This window comes from Rattus rattus, chromosome 17 (genome assembly GCF_011064425.1).
Source record: "Rattus rattus isolate New Zealand chromosome 17, Rrattus_CSIRO_v1, whole genome shotgun sequence".
In the NCBI taxonomy this organism is placed as follows: Eukaryota; Metazoa; Chordata; class Mammalia; order Rodentia; family Muridae; genus Rattus; species Rattus rattus.
In genome coordinates, this window is record NC_046170.1 from 14,041,500 (window position 1) to 14,058,392 (window position 16,893).

Genomic DNA, 16,893 nt, shown 5'->3' on the forward strand with positions numbered 1-16,893 from the left:
AGAGTGCTTGCCTAAGAAGCGCAAGGCCCTGGGTTTGGTCCCCAGCTCGAAAAAAAAAAAAAAAAAAAAAAAAAAAGAATCGAAATTACAGTTACCAATTGCTTCCCAACTCTGTTCAGTATTCCAAGTGGGGTTGTAGCTAGCTGCTGTCATCATTGTTGTTACTCCTGGAACTTTCTGTGGTTTGTTTTGTTTTGTTTTGTTTTGTTTTGTTTTGTTTTGTTTTGTTTTGTTTTAGAGATAGGTTCTCCCTATGTAGAGCAGGTTGGTCTCAAACTCCAATATTCACTACCTAACTCTGCCTCCCAAGTGCTGGGATTAAAGGTATGTGCCACTATGCTGGGACCTGCTATTTCTAAACTGTATTCAGAAATACAAAGGACCAAAATATAACGAAGATAACACTGAAAAGGAACAAGGACCTGTCCTACCATATATCAAATGATAGTGACTGCTGACATGTGGATCTGGTGTTGCGTCTGGGCTCACTATGCTCTTGTGGAGGATCGTAAACTACACTTAAGAGCACTCCAAGATACAGACTCTAGCCTGAGACGTACAAAGGCAAAAAACACAAGACTGCATGTATTCTGACTACGTGCAGACAGGATCTAATTTTAACATGTCTCACAGTTGTCCTGGTCATCTTTTAAACAAAATAAACAAGTTTGATTATGAAAGTAAAAATGACAATCTTATGATCTACTACCTTGCTTAAACAATAAATCTCACAAGATTGATCGATTTCAAAATAGTCTTCAACACCTAAAAGAAAAATTGGGCTACTAGGGTACACCCTATACAAGTTAGGGACTTACATATTAGACATTGTCGGATTTTGTTCTTGTTGTTGTTGTTTTGGTTTTTTTATTTTTTTGTTTTGGTTTGGTTTGGGTTTGTTGTTTTTTGCTTTTTCATCTCTCAAGCACACCAAGTCTAAACTTTAAATGCAATGTTAGCCATCACATGGCTAAACAAAATAAGTTTTAACAGTAAATAAGGCTAAGGCAAGTTACATGAAGACTAAAGATTAGTAATACCCCTAACTCTCAGAAATATAAACAACAAGAGTGCTGAAAGTAAGTGTGATGTGTAAATTCATAAGCATTTAGATCTTTGGGGGTTAGAGGTATGGGGGATGATGGTGTTGAATTGGCTTGTTTTATTTTTTAAACAGACGCCAGGCTATCTTTGAACTCTTGGTCTTCTCATTGGCATTACCACACTCAGTTAAGCATTTTCTGCTTAATATAAGCAACTTAATGATCCTGGAGAATCTGGATTCCAAGTCGAAAAAGGCAATAATCAGCCAGATACAGTGGGAGACTGCAGCAGGAGGAGTCAAAGCTCAAGGCCTGTCTGAGCTATACAGCAAGACCACTGGCTCAAATCAGCAGCCACCAAAACAAGAAAAGCACCCATCAGTAAGCATTTGCCTTAGGGTTTTATTGCTGTGAAGAGACACCATGACCAAGACAACTCTTACGAAAGAAAACATTTCATTGAAGCTAGCTTACAGTTTCAGAGGTTCAGTCCATTATCATCATGGTGGGAAGCATAGCGGCCTGCAGGCAGGCAGACATGGTGCTGGAGAAAGAGCTGAGAATTCTACATCTTGATGTGTAGGCGGCCAGGAGGAGGGTCTCTTTCCACATTGGGCGGAACTTGAGTACCTCAAAGCCCAGCCCCACAGTGACACACTTCTTCTAACAAGGCCACACTTCCTAATCGTACCACTTGTTATGGGCCAAGCACATTCAAACCACCACAGCATTGTTTAATATATTGGAATGCACAAACGTTAATAACCTCTATTCATCACAAGCCCTTTACAAAAAAGATGAAGACACAAAATGAAGAAAACTATCTTCAGCCCATCAGCTGGATGGTGACCAAGATATAGAAATTAAACTAGGATTTAAAAAAAAAAAGTATATAACAATAAAAAAACAAACTTGAGTGAATGATTGACAGTCTTCTAGCTGACAACAGTCAAATGCTTGTGCAGCTGTAGAGCACAGGGTCTTACACTCTCAGAGGGCGTGGTCACTCACATAACCACTTTGTAAACAAGGAATGCCTTTACCTTTGTTAAGCGTGTCCTGTAAATTCACATCTCTGTGTGCCTCTAGAGAGATGAACCCTAAAGCATACAACATGCTTCATTCCCCTGGTCCCTACAGTTTGGGACATTGAACCCAAATATTCCAGCAAATGGAATATCAGTGGAGCTACAGTCAAAGTCCTAAATATGTCGTAATATTTTCTCAAAGTTCTTCTTTTAGATAAATATATCTAGAAATGAGTTTTACTATATAAATCCTAAGTTATATATTTTACAGCACAAGATAGTTTCAGACATTTGGGTTAATAACTTTATATACCTTCCATGTGTATAATGAGCAATAGAATTCACTAGCAGGCACTCATTATACATTAAATAATATACACATTTCCACAAGTAGATATTCATTCACAGTTCATCAAGCCCTTAAACTGAATTTCCAAAAAATTACTATTGCCTAAGAAATATCTGGAGCTGGAGAGAGAGCGAGAAGTACTTCCTGATCTTTCAGATTACCCAGCTTTGTTTCCAAACATCCTCTTGTTGGCTTATAAGTTTCCATAATTCCAGTTCCAGAGGGTCCAATGCCCTCTTCCGGCTCCCCAGGGTACCAGGCACCTATGTGGTACGTGTACTTACATGCACACAAAACACTATTATCCATGAATATAAATATCTTTTCCTAAGCTATGTTTTAAGGCTTGAGTGAATAGAGTACAGTGATACAGTGCTTTCCTGGCATATATGGGCCCCTGGGTTAGATTCTCATTATAGAAACTGGCAGGAGCCAAAGGAGAAGAGAGAAGAAGAAAAGAAAATGCTTAAAGCCAGGAGTGGTGGTATACACCTGTAAGCCCAGCACTCCGGAGGGAAGCTGAGCCAGAAGGAATACTTCGAGTTTGAGGCTAGCCTGGACTACACACTGAGTTCTAGAAACAATCCAAGATAACATAAGACTCTGTCTCAATTTTTTTTTTGTTGTTTTATTTTAATGCTATAGTTAGATATGGTGGTAGATAGAAACCTTGCCTGGCATGCTCAGAGCCCTGGATTCAATTCCCAGAACCACAAAAGAAGGAGAAGGAAAGAGAAGGGAGAGGAGAGGAGAGGGAGGGGAGGGAGGGGAGGGGAGGGGAGGGGGAAAGGAGAGGAAGGGGGGAAGGGAAGAGAGGGGAGGGGAGAGAAGAGGAGAAGGAGGGGAGAGGAGAGGGAAGGGAGGAGAAGAGGGGGAGAGGTGGGGGGAGAGGAGGGGCGAGGGAGGAGGGGAGGAGGGAGGGGAGGGCAGAAAACAGAAAAAGAAAAAAAGAAGAACACGGTTTCATATTACCCAGATAAGCAAGTATTTGCATCAGCTAACGACTGTTAGCTTTAAATGGGAAGTAAACAGATTTCAAGATGGGATTTTAGCTTTAAAGAGAAGGATACCATGGAGTCAGCAATTTAATTCTAATGAATATAACTGAAGTCTTTCTTAGTCTTTCATAAAGTGAAAATGGTGACCAGAAATCTTTCTGACAATTTGAAGTTTTCCTGATAAAGTAACAAAAAAAAAAATTACTATTGTAGGAGGAAATAGTTCTTAAAAGCTTTTCCTAATTTGCAATTTTATTAAGCAAAGATTTGGAAGCAAGTTTTACTGGTAGTTTTACCAAAAGAACTAGTTTTGTTCCCCTAGCTGTTCTTCGGTGCCGTTAACAGATTCGTGTAGCTTATGATCTGAAGTGTATGCCAGCAAGCTGTAAATTTGTATGTTAGAACCATAACATCTCCTGTGGCTGTATTTGAGGACAGGGACTCTAAAGAACTATTTATTATTAAATAAGATCATATGGTTATCCCTTAACTAATGAACTGGTGTCCTTATAAGCAGAGACAGAGACAGGAGGAATATAGAATAAAACCCCGCCTGCAGGGTGAGTCTTGGACGCAGGAGCATGCCCATGATAAAAGCCAAGCCTTCTAGCCTTTCTCGAAGCCACTTTGACACCCATGGCGTGGGATCTTAGCTACCCAAAGCGTTTTAAAGCATATGTGATTCTCCCCTTCTTTCCCTAAACCTCTTTGTACCATAGCTGTGTAGCAGTTGAAATCTTCTCTCAGTGAGATCCTACATCATTTTAGTTTTTCACCAAATTACATCATTTCAACAGCAGGGCCGTTTGAGACACATGTATTATTAATACAAATAGACTTTCTGTACATCAGAGTTTGGTAAGTTATGAATCTCTTTGTCTTCCCTAATTGTGTCTCTGTGTCAGTCGGCTTGGGCTGCCACAAAATACTGTAGACTAAGTCGTGGCTTAAACAGTGGCCTGCATTCTCTCACAGGGCTGGAGGCAGGAGTCCCAGATCAAAGCACTGGTCAATTCAGCTTATGAGGATTCTCTTTCTGCCTTGTCCTCACATGGCCTTTCCTTGGTGACAGTGTAATGAGAAAAAGCATCCCTCCTCTTTCAGGGATGCCCATTTCACCCGTTCAGAGTCCTGCCTTTACCACCGCAATCAACCCTCACTATTTATCGAGTTCCCCATCACGAAACACATCCACACTTCAGGTTAGGGTTTTAACTTTTGAGTTTTAGGAAGCGTAATCATTCCTTCACTAACTGTCTCTACCATAGCAACCTCCCTTGGCAGGCAGTTAATAAGCTGTGAGAACTCCCAAACTACACACAAAGAAACAACAAAATCCACCAAGTACACGAACGTTCAGAGAAAACGCAACCTCCTGAGGGCTGGGTTTATAAGCATGTTCCAACATGACTATTAATTTTTAATGATTCATTAGTAAGTCAGTCATAACATTAGTGAGTTAATGGTATATCCCTCTTTTGTTTGGTTGGGTTTTTGTTTTGTTTTGTGGTTGCTGTTGGTAGTTTTTTGCTGTTTGTTTGTTTGTTTTTTTGTTTGTTTGTTTTGCAAGGTCTTTATAGCCTTGGCTGACCAGGCTGACCTGAACTCACAGAAATCCACCTGCCTCTGCTGGGATTAAAGGTGTGTTCCACCAAGCACAGCCTTAGACAACACTATTAAAATGTTACATGTGACTCGGTGAGAGGAAAGCAAATCTGACCATCAGAATAATCCTGTGAGAATCTAGATAGACTGCGTATATGTCTAAGACTGGCAGTGATACTGCCAAACCAAGAGTCCTCGGGTAATGTGGGAGCAGACTGGCTGCTACTGGATGTTCTTCCCAGGAAATAATAACTCAGTACAGAGAAGACAAATGCTCTCCTTTTGATTTAGCTAACATAGGGCAACAAGGTAGTCTCCCCATCACCTATGTTACTCCTTTCCTTGAAAAATTTACTCCAATACATCTAAAAGACAGGTGTCTTTTTTTTTTCTTTTTTTCGGAGCTGGGGACCGAACCCAGGGCCTTGCGCTCCATAAGCAAGCGCTTACCGCTGAGCTAAATCCCCAACCCCAAAAACAGGTGTCTTAAGGCAGAGAGAGGAGAGCACCAAATTAGTATTCTCAACTGAAGTGTACTCCCAAGCCGCCAGACAGAACTCTTTCGAGATTCTATCAATGATCCTATCAGCATAAACTACAAAGCTAAGTGGGTACTAGGCATCTACTTTTTGAATTACCATGGTTTCTCTAATCTATCCCTTTCTACCCCTTCAACTCAGCCACCAGATTAATCTTCACAGAACTCCACATTCAAGCAAGTCCAGTCAACCCTCTGAATCGGGACGATTCAGCATCCAAGGGTTCAACCAATGTTGGGACGAGCAAACTTCTCTAAGTATCTGTATTGAATATGTGCAGAGTTTCCCCCTACCGTATTCCCTGACCGATACTGTATAGTTGCTATTTACATATTCTTTACATTGGGCTCAGTATTGTAGTTAGTCTAGAGGAGGCTGAAAGCCCACAGGAGGATCTCCCCTGGGGAGAAGGCTCAGCGGTTAAGAGCACTGACTGCTCTTCCTACAGGTCCTGAGTTCAATTCCCAGCAACCACATGGTGGCTCACAACCATCTGTAATGGGATCTGATGTCCTCTTCAGGTGTGTCTGAAAACAGCAACAGTATACTCATATATATATGAGTATATATGAGTACATATATATATATATTAAAATGGAGAGATGAGTGCATGCCCCCATTATCTTTAATAGTTACTGATAATAACAGTTGTCCCAAATTCAGTGTCCAATCATATCTACATCCCTCCATTGCCTTCCAAACCTTTCCCATCCTCTTTCTCCCCCTTCTCACGGAGCATTCTCTGATGACATCATACAGGCTGATTTTGTTTTCCTCTGTCAACAACTATGGATTGTTGATCTAGAACCTCAAAGGGCTTACCAATTTCTTTATCCACTATTGGTCAGGACTTAGCCTGAATTATTACTTACCTCATTCTAAAATGCCTCATTCATTAGTTCTTGTGTGCAATTTTAATTTAACTGCAGGTGATCGTCTTGGAAACCCCAAATCACATATCTTTCATAACCACTGAAGCACACAGCAAACGGCTAAACAACTTTATGCTAATTGATGTTAATTCTTTTATTTATAAACCTGTGAATTACTTATACTTCTGTGCCTTTCTTGGCGCGATCCAAGCAAAGAAAGAACGTGACACCTTTGAAATATTTTGTTCAGTTGTTGGACATTCTAACTTAGCTATAATTTGCTAGATAAACATTTATATATCAGATCAATGACGGTAGGGTCTTAATATGGCTAGTCCCCCCCAACACCAGTCATTGTTATATGTACATAACTCAAACCAATAAATATACGATGTGTGAAATACTGTCTGTAGCCTGGCTGCATTCAAGTCCTTTCTATTTTAACAGGATGGAGCTCTGGCAGCAAGGCTATTTCAAAGCACAAGTGCTGAAGGAAAACGGATGATGCACAAACTATACAGTTGTTAAGACTCGTGGAATTCCTTTGCACTGGTGTTCAGCAGTCCATCTGTAGGGCTGTGCTTAGGGGTGGCCTTGGGGAGACCCACGCTTTGGATTCAGTCGCACCTCTCGCCTTTGCAGCTAGGACAAAGTTTCACTTCTCTGGCTGGCGTGGAGCTCCCAGCCCACTGTGCTGAGGACTAGAAGAGATGATTCCTCAAGCAGCGCTGTGCCTGGCAACTGTTGGGGAAGGTTCAGTAAGCGCAACAACCCTTACTGCTGGCCCGGTGGGGATCTCCCCTCCACCGAGATCAGCAAGGCTGAGCAGACGTTTTCAAGCAACTGAGCTCGAGGTGTTCCGAGCCCGGAGCTGGAAAGACAGAAGCCGGGGCCCCGAGGCTTCGAGAAGACCCCGGCAGGGAGGGGTCGGCTGTGCGCGAGGTCCGCGGGGCGAGTGGCGGGCGGGGCACGCGGGCGGGCGGGGGGGCTGCGTGCGCAGTGGCCCCGCGGCCGGCACGCGGCGCTGCGCTCGCTGCTTAAATGAGCCGGGGCTCCCGGCGCGCGCCACTTCAAGGGAGCCCGCCGCGGGAGCGGCCACTGCCGGCTTTCCTCAGCGCGCCGGGAGGCGGCGGCCGTCGGGGACCGGACACGGCGAGCTGAGGCGCTACGCTCGCTGCAGGGGAGCGGCGGCGGCCGGCGATGGGGACCGAACGGAGCTACCGTGCCGGGCCGTGACCGCCGCGCCACCGCCGCTTCGGGCGCTCTCGGAGCGCCGACGCTGAGGAACATGGCCCTGGAGCAGCTCTGCGCGGTCCTCAAAGGTAAGCGCGGGTGCGGATAGCGCCCCCTTGCGGGCCAGGCCACGCTCCGCTCCGCCGCCGCCTTCGCGCCCTTTGTCTGGTCCAGGCCGCCGGTCGCCGCCGCCGCGAGCCCGCTCTAAGGAGAGCGGAGGCCGGGGGACGCCGGCGACCCCGCGCCTTGCAAAGTGTGCGAGGCGAAGGCCCGTGGCCCCCGGTTGCCGCCTCGGAAAGTGATTGCACACCGACCACAAAAGCCCCAACTCCGACGCGCCGCAGCGGCTTCCGTGAAGCCCCGCGACGCCCGCGGGTCCCACCTGCTGCGGCCGGGAGGCTGCGGCACCACTGCGGGCTCTGGGCTGCGCGGCGGCCCCGCACGCGCCCCAGGCGCCCCGCACCGCCTTCCCGGGATCGCCGAATCCTGCTGCCTTGTGGGTCCTGTGCGGAGGATGCACCGGTCGGTAGCGGCCCGCGAACCGACAGCACCGAGCTCCTAAAGCCACTCAAAGGCCAAGTCTCCGCGGAGGTCCAGTTCCAGATAAATATTTCTAGATGGTTTACATAGAGAGGCAAAGTTTATTCCAGAACTCGTCCTGGATTGATCCTTTCATAGATCTCAGGGAAAAAAGCACCGCCATTCAGTAAATGACTTCCTTTTCCCCTAATGATTTAATTGCAAATGAATAGTATCTGAATGGTTTTTTTTAAAACCTCTTATATTGAGAATGACCGTTAGACAGTGTTAATGCTGGCACTAGCACTGAATCAATATTTGCACAATTACAAATGTTGGTGTTTTCCTGGTCTGTGTTAATAGCTTATTTTCAAATTTGTTTTATTAGAAAGTTCAGTGGAACTTTTCGTTGTTCTTGAGCTAATGACGTTTTAGACAAACTTCATAATTGGACAGATATTCATAAATTACTAATTGACGTTACAGCCATTTAATTTAAATATTTACCAATCCAACTATATGTATATCAATACTTGTATGTTCAAATTGTGCCAAGATAGCCAGTAACCTTCTAGCCAGTGAAGATTTCAGTTAATCCCTAAATTCTTAATAATTCTTTTATTATATAAAAACAAATCCAAAATTCTGTAGCTACTTGTAACTCCTGATTTATATAGTTATTTCCTTGGAAATTAATATCTCGTTTCACTAATAATAAATGAAGCACATGCACAAATGGATTTCTGCTGCTTAGAGGAATTTTCTTCATTCTGGTTATGAACGCACCTTAGCGGGGTTGCCATCCTCATAATGACACGTCCATATGAGAGTAGTGTCCCGCAACAATCAGTTGGATCCGTTACACAGCTTTACCAGCAGAACTCAAGGGAAACTGAACTGGGGAAGGCAATCTCCTTAGGTACTCAAGGAATTGCAGCTCCGTGCCTTTTCAGTGGGTACACACTGCCCTCTCTGGCCAAGGTGGGTTATTGCGCCTCTCCAGAAAAGATTCCGTGATGACGACTGAACTCTAGTGAAAACAGTGTAGTATCTGGCTTTTATTATTGTACTTCAAATATTATTCAACCCGAACTATTTTTACATGCTGAAGTATTTTTACGGCTCGAGATAAATCGTTATGGACTTTCTAGGAAGAGAACAATCTTAATTCTTCTATACTGTGCTTTGTACGCATCAGAATTTGGTATAGTGAGACTAAAAGAAAAAAAAAAGATTGAACCTGAGAAGGCATTCTGGAGGTTGAAAGAAAAAAGGATAGCCTTGGTTTTACTGCACATATTGAATCATTTGCTTTTCAAATCAAATGCATATATTTCCTATATAAAACAATATTATTAAAAATGTTCCTTAAGACAACTACACTTTTTCTGTGCTTCTATTTATTTGTGTTCCAAGGCTTGAAAAAACATCCTTCAAGTGTCTTATAAGGGAATTTTTCCACATCAAGAGGTTCTTCTCTTGAGTAGCCATTTAATACTTGTATAATTAGAGATGCTACTTACTCAAATCCTTGTTTTAAAATATAATGGTCAGTTTCCAGTTAAATACCAGAAATGACTGTGAGGTTTTGAGTGGAAAGTAATGTTTTAAATGATGGTTTTGTGTGTGTGTGTGTGTGTGTGTGTGTGTGTGAGCGCACACATGCAACAGCATACATGTGGATGTCAAAACATGGAAGATTGGTCTTGGGGATTGAACTCAGATTGTCAGATTTGACAGCAAATGTAATTATCAAATAAGACATCTTGCCAGCCCCTAATTTTACTTTTTAAAGATGCCACTGTTCTTTGTCGACTTTGCAGCAAGTAGGACAAGTGCGTCATTCTGTTAGGTTATTCAAGTCTTTCTAATAGTAGTGAACATGTATACCTCACTCCTGCTGTCACCACTCCAGGTATACAGAATGTGAGCCAAGCTTCTGTCTATCGTAGCATTATAATCCTATGAAAATCTTGCATTGGAATTGTGAACCAACTGTTTTTTTTTTCTCAAATAACTGCATTAGCTCCAGAAAAATCCTATTAAACCCATTGATATTCAAAGCTGTATAATCTGAGGTTAAGTTTATGACATAAAATAGCTTAACTCTTCCTTAGCCATATATATTTAAAAATCTTGTCTGAACTGAGTATTAACTTCTGTTTTTTAGTCTTAACCCTCATCCAGGAAACATACAGGGGGAAGCTGTCCTTTAACAGTAAAGCTTCTTTTTAACACAGCCCTCTTAATACTTCACCACCACCACCACCACCACCACACACACACACACACACACACACACACACACACACACACACACGGAGGGGGGGGTGTCGTATAATTATCCATTGAAAATTCATGATTTTATTTTAATGAATCTTGAACTAGAAGCCAATCTAGATTTTTACACAGCGTTCCATAGGGGGAAGAATGTGTACTTTACAAAGCCAGTTTAAATCAAAACCACTTTCAGTCTTTCAGTCCTTTGGGAATAAGATAGGAAAATAATAGGCTATAAATGTCACGTCTATTTTTCAAACAATATTTCAAATTTTAGAGGCTATACCTGATCAGCATAATATCATCTTTTTATTTGTTCTCCTTTAAAATAAGTATCGATGGTTTAAATGTGTTTCTGGAGCACTTTAAAGTCGAGTTAGAAAAGAGGCTCTTAGGGGGTGGTTTACCCAGGAATTCCTGAAGTTTCCTTAATAGCAGAAACCCGGCAGAGGCAAGAACGATTAAGAAGAGGGCTGCTGTCATTGTGATGGGAAGCCACCCACTTTTTCAACATGTGCAGTACGTTTCTTTTGACAAAGTACCATATATTAACTGAAAGTTTAATTTTGTTCTGCTTAAACTAGGTTGAGTTATATATTAGAAATTACAACACTAGATGATGGTGATTATTCTTTCAAATGTTGTTTGAGCGCGTGAAAATTTGATGACAGTGTCTGTAGATGTGAAGAGTTGACTCCTTTGATCAAGATGAAGCAAACAAACTGCCCTCGGAGCATTAACAGCATCGTGTCCCATTGTGCAAGAAAGAGGAAGCACTTCTGCCGCAGTCACTTTCTTACTAATGTGCCTGGCAGGATGATCACCACATATAGGCTGCAGTGATCTAATGTTTACCAACTATCTTCATTCTCCACTAATAATACAGGAGGTTTAAGTTCAGGAATGTTTTTGTGCTTTGGAATATAGTTGGTTTAAAAAAAAAAAGATTGTCGTCTTGTGTTAGATTTAACAAACCTTACATTTACTGCTTAGATGCTTAAAACAGGAAGACTTAGAAAGAGACATGTTTAGTTACTAGCAAAGGTAAGTTGATCTAAGTTGATAAACAAGAGTGGTATCTGGTATCTGGACAAAATGAAGGAAAAACATAGTTTGTTCTTTTCATATCCTCCCTGATTTATGCATAAACTAAAAAGCTGGACCGTGCATATGCTCCTTTTTACAGAAGTGTGAGTTTGTCAATTGGTACACCTCTTTCAGTACTGTGCAGTCAGATCATGCTTAGTCACTTCGTGCATTCATCTAATTTGTATGGAGTGCTATTATGGGCCAGACTAGTCTTCTAGGCAGTGAAGATATGTCAGTGAGCCAGACAAACATGGCTCATCTTTTTAGTAAGAAGAGACTAAATAAGCACACATACCCACATGAAAAAATCAGATACATACAGTATAGACATATAGTATGACAAATAATAGTGGCGATTGAGTAAGATGCTAAAGAATACACAGAGCTTATTCGGAAATTGGAGAAGCCTCACAAACTCAGTAAGAAAGGAATCAGCCATGCACAGACTAATTGTAGACCTACAACATGGGCTTGACGTTGAAATAATGGGAAGAAGCTCTGTGGATCCATAGATAGCAATCAGGGGATTGGAGACATCATCAGGTGCCAGATTGCACTGTACCTCAAAAAAGTATGACTGATGGATTTATTTTACATAAAATGGGGGACTTAAAAGATTTTATGAGAAGCTATGGTGTGATCTAAATTACCCTTTTAAAAGATAACTGATTTATGCACAGTAGTCCACAGAGTACTATAGTACAAAACTTCTGATTGTCACCACACAGAGATTTTACTCTTTTTTTTTTTTTTTTTTTTTTTTTTTTTTTTTTTGAGCTGGGGACCCGAACCCAGGGCCTTGCGCTTCCTAGGCAAGCGCTCTACCACTGAGCTAAATCCCCAACCCCGAGATTTTACTCTTCTCTGAAGTTTAATTCTCAACTACTCGGGGTTGGGGATTTAGTTTAGTTTAAAAAAAAAAAAAAAAAAAAAAAAAAAAAAAAAACAACTACTCACAGTAAATATTATTCCCAAAGTCTCTTAGGGTTAGGTGATCATGTGATTCTGTCTAGCTGGTAGATATAAATATACAATGATGTGTGCATCTTAAGGAAACTCTTACTTTGTTATTTATAATATACTTTTTGTTTTAATATAATTTTAGATTCTTGGCAAGTGTTTTGTTTTTAAAGGAAAGGGGAATATTCTACGCCGTGGCTTCCTGCATGATGAGTATGATGCAGTCATGGCTGGCAACCTAATACCCACATGAGTCATGAGTGACCTTGGAAGTAGAAAGTATAACTGAATAAGCTAGAATGGTTTGGGGTCTCTGATAACAGCCTTCATTTTGCTTTGACTGTTTATCTCTACTTTGTTTACATAATCAGTATATGATAGTAGACTATTTAAATTATTCATTTTATTATTTCTGTTACATAGTACAATCCTAATGCTAATATACAAACATATAAAATCAATGAAAGTAACAAACTCAGATTGTTAGAAAGCTAGTAAAGAGTCACAGAAGTAAAAATGAGGATTCTGTCAGGTAAACCTAATCTGGAAGAGGTTCTTAGAAGGAGGTTTTAGACATTGTAGAGGCGATTTTTCTAAATGCAAAGATTCATAGCAAGTGTAGTCAGTCAGAAACAATGAGAAATGTTTGTAGGGGCTTAATAAAGCAGTAAAACAATTCACCTGATCAACATTACAAGAACCAATTCAGGCTCCCTCCTGCCCCGTGTATTATTGTCTTGTCTTATGTACAGACTTGTCTCTGTCAGTATCAAAGAAGAAAAAAAGCAAGCTATCTGTTTCTTTCAGGATATTATTATCATCCAGTTGCAGTGGTCCTCACAGTATGGCCCCAGGTCCAGCAGCACCAACATCAATAGGGTAACTAGTTAAGATCAGATTCCTGATGTTTAAATATTGGCCCGGACCCACCGGGATAAAGCACCCCAAACCAACAGGGTTCCACGTGGAGAGATTTAATGGGAGAACGAGACAAGGGGAAGGGGGGAAAGAAAGAAGAAAAAAGAGAGAAGAGAGAGAGGGAGGACAGAAGTCTGCCTTTTATTTGTAATGTGATGTGACTACTCCCAGGTGGAGTTGGGAATTGAACCAAAAGGTTTCATGGGCATGTATGGCCATTGCCATGGCAACAGTGACCAAATGGTGCTGCTGTTGGAGGTAAAGGCAATTCCTGATACCAACATACCTCCCTTTTTCTTATCATAAAAAGATAAGGTGGAAGGGGAAAGGGGACACCTTGTCTCTTAGGCTACTTCCTGCTGTCTTGGGGTGTCGTCAATGTCGGGGTACAGATGACTTTCACCATCAGGGCCCACTTGGTAAATGTTCGCATCAGGCTCCTCAGTGGACAGCGGCTGCTAATCCTGTAACAGGAACTGATTAATAGTTTGATTAGAAATTTTTCGTATCTGTCATTGAAGGAATGTAGAGACAAGATTACTGAGGCAGGGAGCAAATAGTAACACCAGAAAGATGACTGAAAGGGTGTTATGAAAGGGAATATCCACTTCCATATTGGGTTTTCAAAAGTCCAGGAACTGGAGGCCTCACGTTCCTCGAAATTCTGCATATCTGATTGAAGCTCCTGGATTTTATTTTTCACTATTCTAGATTAGTTGATGTAGAAACAGGAATCTTCTTGGAGGAATAGGCAAAGACCACCTTCCTTAGCTGTCAGGACATCCAGCCCCCAAAGGTTCTGAAGCACCACAGCTGCTAAAGAATCTATCTGTTTCTGGATGGTAAGCATGGTTTCAGACACTTTCAAAAACCATTGTCAAGCTGGTAATTGAACTTATTATATCGGGTCATGGAAGTAGTTATCCCTGCAACCCCAATGCCAGCACCTAAGACTATCCCTGCAGCAACCAAGAGTGGCACCACCTGAACTGCCCTCTTATGTTGGGCAGCTATCATATCTACAGCTGGGATTGTCTGGGGCTCGTTTCCCTGGATTACCCCTAGTTCAGGGAAAATGAGCACCAACGTACAAACTCCTGACCACCTGGCAGGCAGACAGTGATATACCTGGGTGCCACAGAGGATTGATGTGTTTTGGACTGCAGGGCATTGTGGCAGAGAATAAGAATAAGTGCATTTGGGAGAAAAGAAATTTTTTTCCTTAGATGTACATTTGAAACCCAGAGGAATCCCCCCCTTTGGAATAGGTAGTAAGTGGGAACTTTAGGCAGATGTACTTATCTGGGTGGAGTCTATTTGGTCCATAAGAGGTAGGTCTGAGTGGGTCTCCTGTAGCTTATGAGATAATAACATGAGTTAACAACCTGAATATTCTTTAAGATAAGTTTTTTTGTGGAGCAGAAGGAACAAGAATTTATGATTACAGTTGGGTCATAGAGTGGGAAGTTTCATTAGTGAGACAAATTTATAAGAAGTCAAATAGGACAGTGGAATAGCAAGAAGAGGAAATATGAAGTGGAAACAGAGTTTAGGTAAGGAAGTAACAGATTACATCTTTGAAAGCTTACATCTGAACTAGTTGCTAGAAACTGAGTTCAGTGGTCTGTTTCTTAGTTGCTACATTACAGTTACCTTAGCTGTCAGTGTAGTCAGAATCTGGGGAAGAATAAACCATAATCTAGCAGTCGTGTATTATTAAAAATGACGGAGTCCATCAGCCACCAGTTCCCCGTGGGCTCTGTGGTCTTCATGGCAACCTGGGCAGAGTCAGTCTGGCTTTCAAGCCCAGAAGCCATGGAGTTTTTTCCTGTGGAATGGATAGGTATGACATGAGAAATGACTTACCTTGATTTAGATAAATCATCTGACTCTGAAGTATCCAGTTTTGTCCACTGTGTTTCTCCGTGGTTATCATAGCACAATCCATGCAGACTGTTAAAGCTGTGTTCACATCTTCTGAGACCTTGTGGGGCAAACTGTTAAAGGCCTTGGGAAATTCTGCCTGTCATAAACTTAAACATATTAATAATTACCAGGCTTCTGACAAGATGAGGGTTATATTGATTGGTTACATCAGAGTTACATAACTTGTGCCTGTTTCATAGCTAAGAGAAGTTGGGTGGTGTTACAATAGGAACACAAAGAGGGGTTACAGCAAAGATAGATGAATGCTTGGACATAAAGAATCTCTTTCCATTTACCAGATTGCTGGCAGTAATTGTGAAGATCCCATAAAATTGAGGAATTCAGAATGCCATTATGCGGCCGTTTTGAACATTATCTAATGAATGTTGTCCAGACATTATTGCATAGGTGTATCAGTTTGGATGTCCTCAGGTGAAGCATTAATTTTAAATTTTTGAAATTCTTCAAAGATATCCTACTGGTGTATATATGTGGGGTTACAGTCTAAGACTTCGAATTTCCCATTGGGGGAAGTCACCAATTAATTTCCACCAGCTTCCCAGGGAAAATTAATGGCAACAGAAGAATTCTACCAAGGCCAAGCATTTGAGTCATCACTTAGATTCCTGGAGTCTACAACGGGCTTGGACCTGCCAGAAAGCAATCCCACCCAGGCCTGAAATTTCCTGATGGCTTTGAGAGCCCCGAACCAGAAGGTGATGGACGAGGGACCGCTTTCGAGGGAAGCTCCGCCCAATGATCGAGGTCCTATCGCACATGTGTTAGCTCAGGAGATTCCCGGAACCCCAGGAAAAAACTGACCGGGTTTCGTCCAGGGAAAGCGGGTCCTCCCTGCCAACTGGAAAAAAACCTAACAATATGTCGGTGTGTGTGCAGAAATTATGCCTGAAATCTGGTAGCCGGAATGAAGAACCGTGGGGTAAGGCCTGTCTAGGCAGCGAAAACTAGCAAAACGTGTAATGGAAGGCAGCAGGTCATGGAGAAGTCTGTTTGCGAGCTAGTGAAGCAGTAACTCACATGGTCAAAGTCTTGAGTCTCATGATGGAGGCCTAGAAGACCCGGTGATCAAATTCCAAGCAGTGTGTGCCAGACGGTGGATATACTGGTAGATTGAATGGTGAGACAAGTGCAGGAGGAGCAGGGTCGGGGGCTGGGGGGAAGCAGTAGTCACTGAGTGGGAGCCACCACCCATCTGGATAAAGCACACCAAACCAACATGGTTCCACGTGGAGAGACTTAATGGGAGAATGAGACAAGGGTAGGTCTTCATGAACCTTTCCCCCATGCATGATGAAATAGTGATAGGCCCAGTCTTGTGCAGGTTACCACAGCTCTGGTGAGTTCATGAGTACAGTGGCCATGTCCAGAAGACACTTTTTCATGGTACTTCCTAACCTCAGCTCTTCTGTTCTTCGAGCCTCTTTTTCCATGATGTTCCCTAAGCATTGGAGGGGGGCATACAGATGTTCTGATTAGACACAAACATTCCACAATTGCTTATTTTCCACAGTTT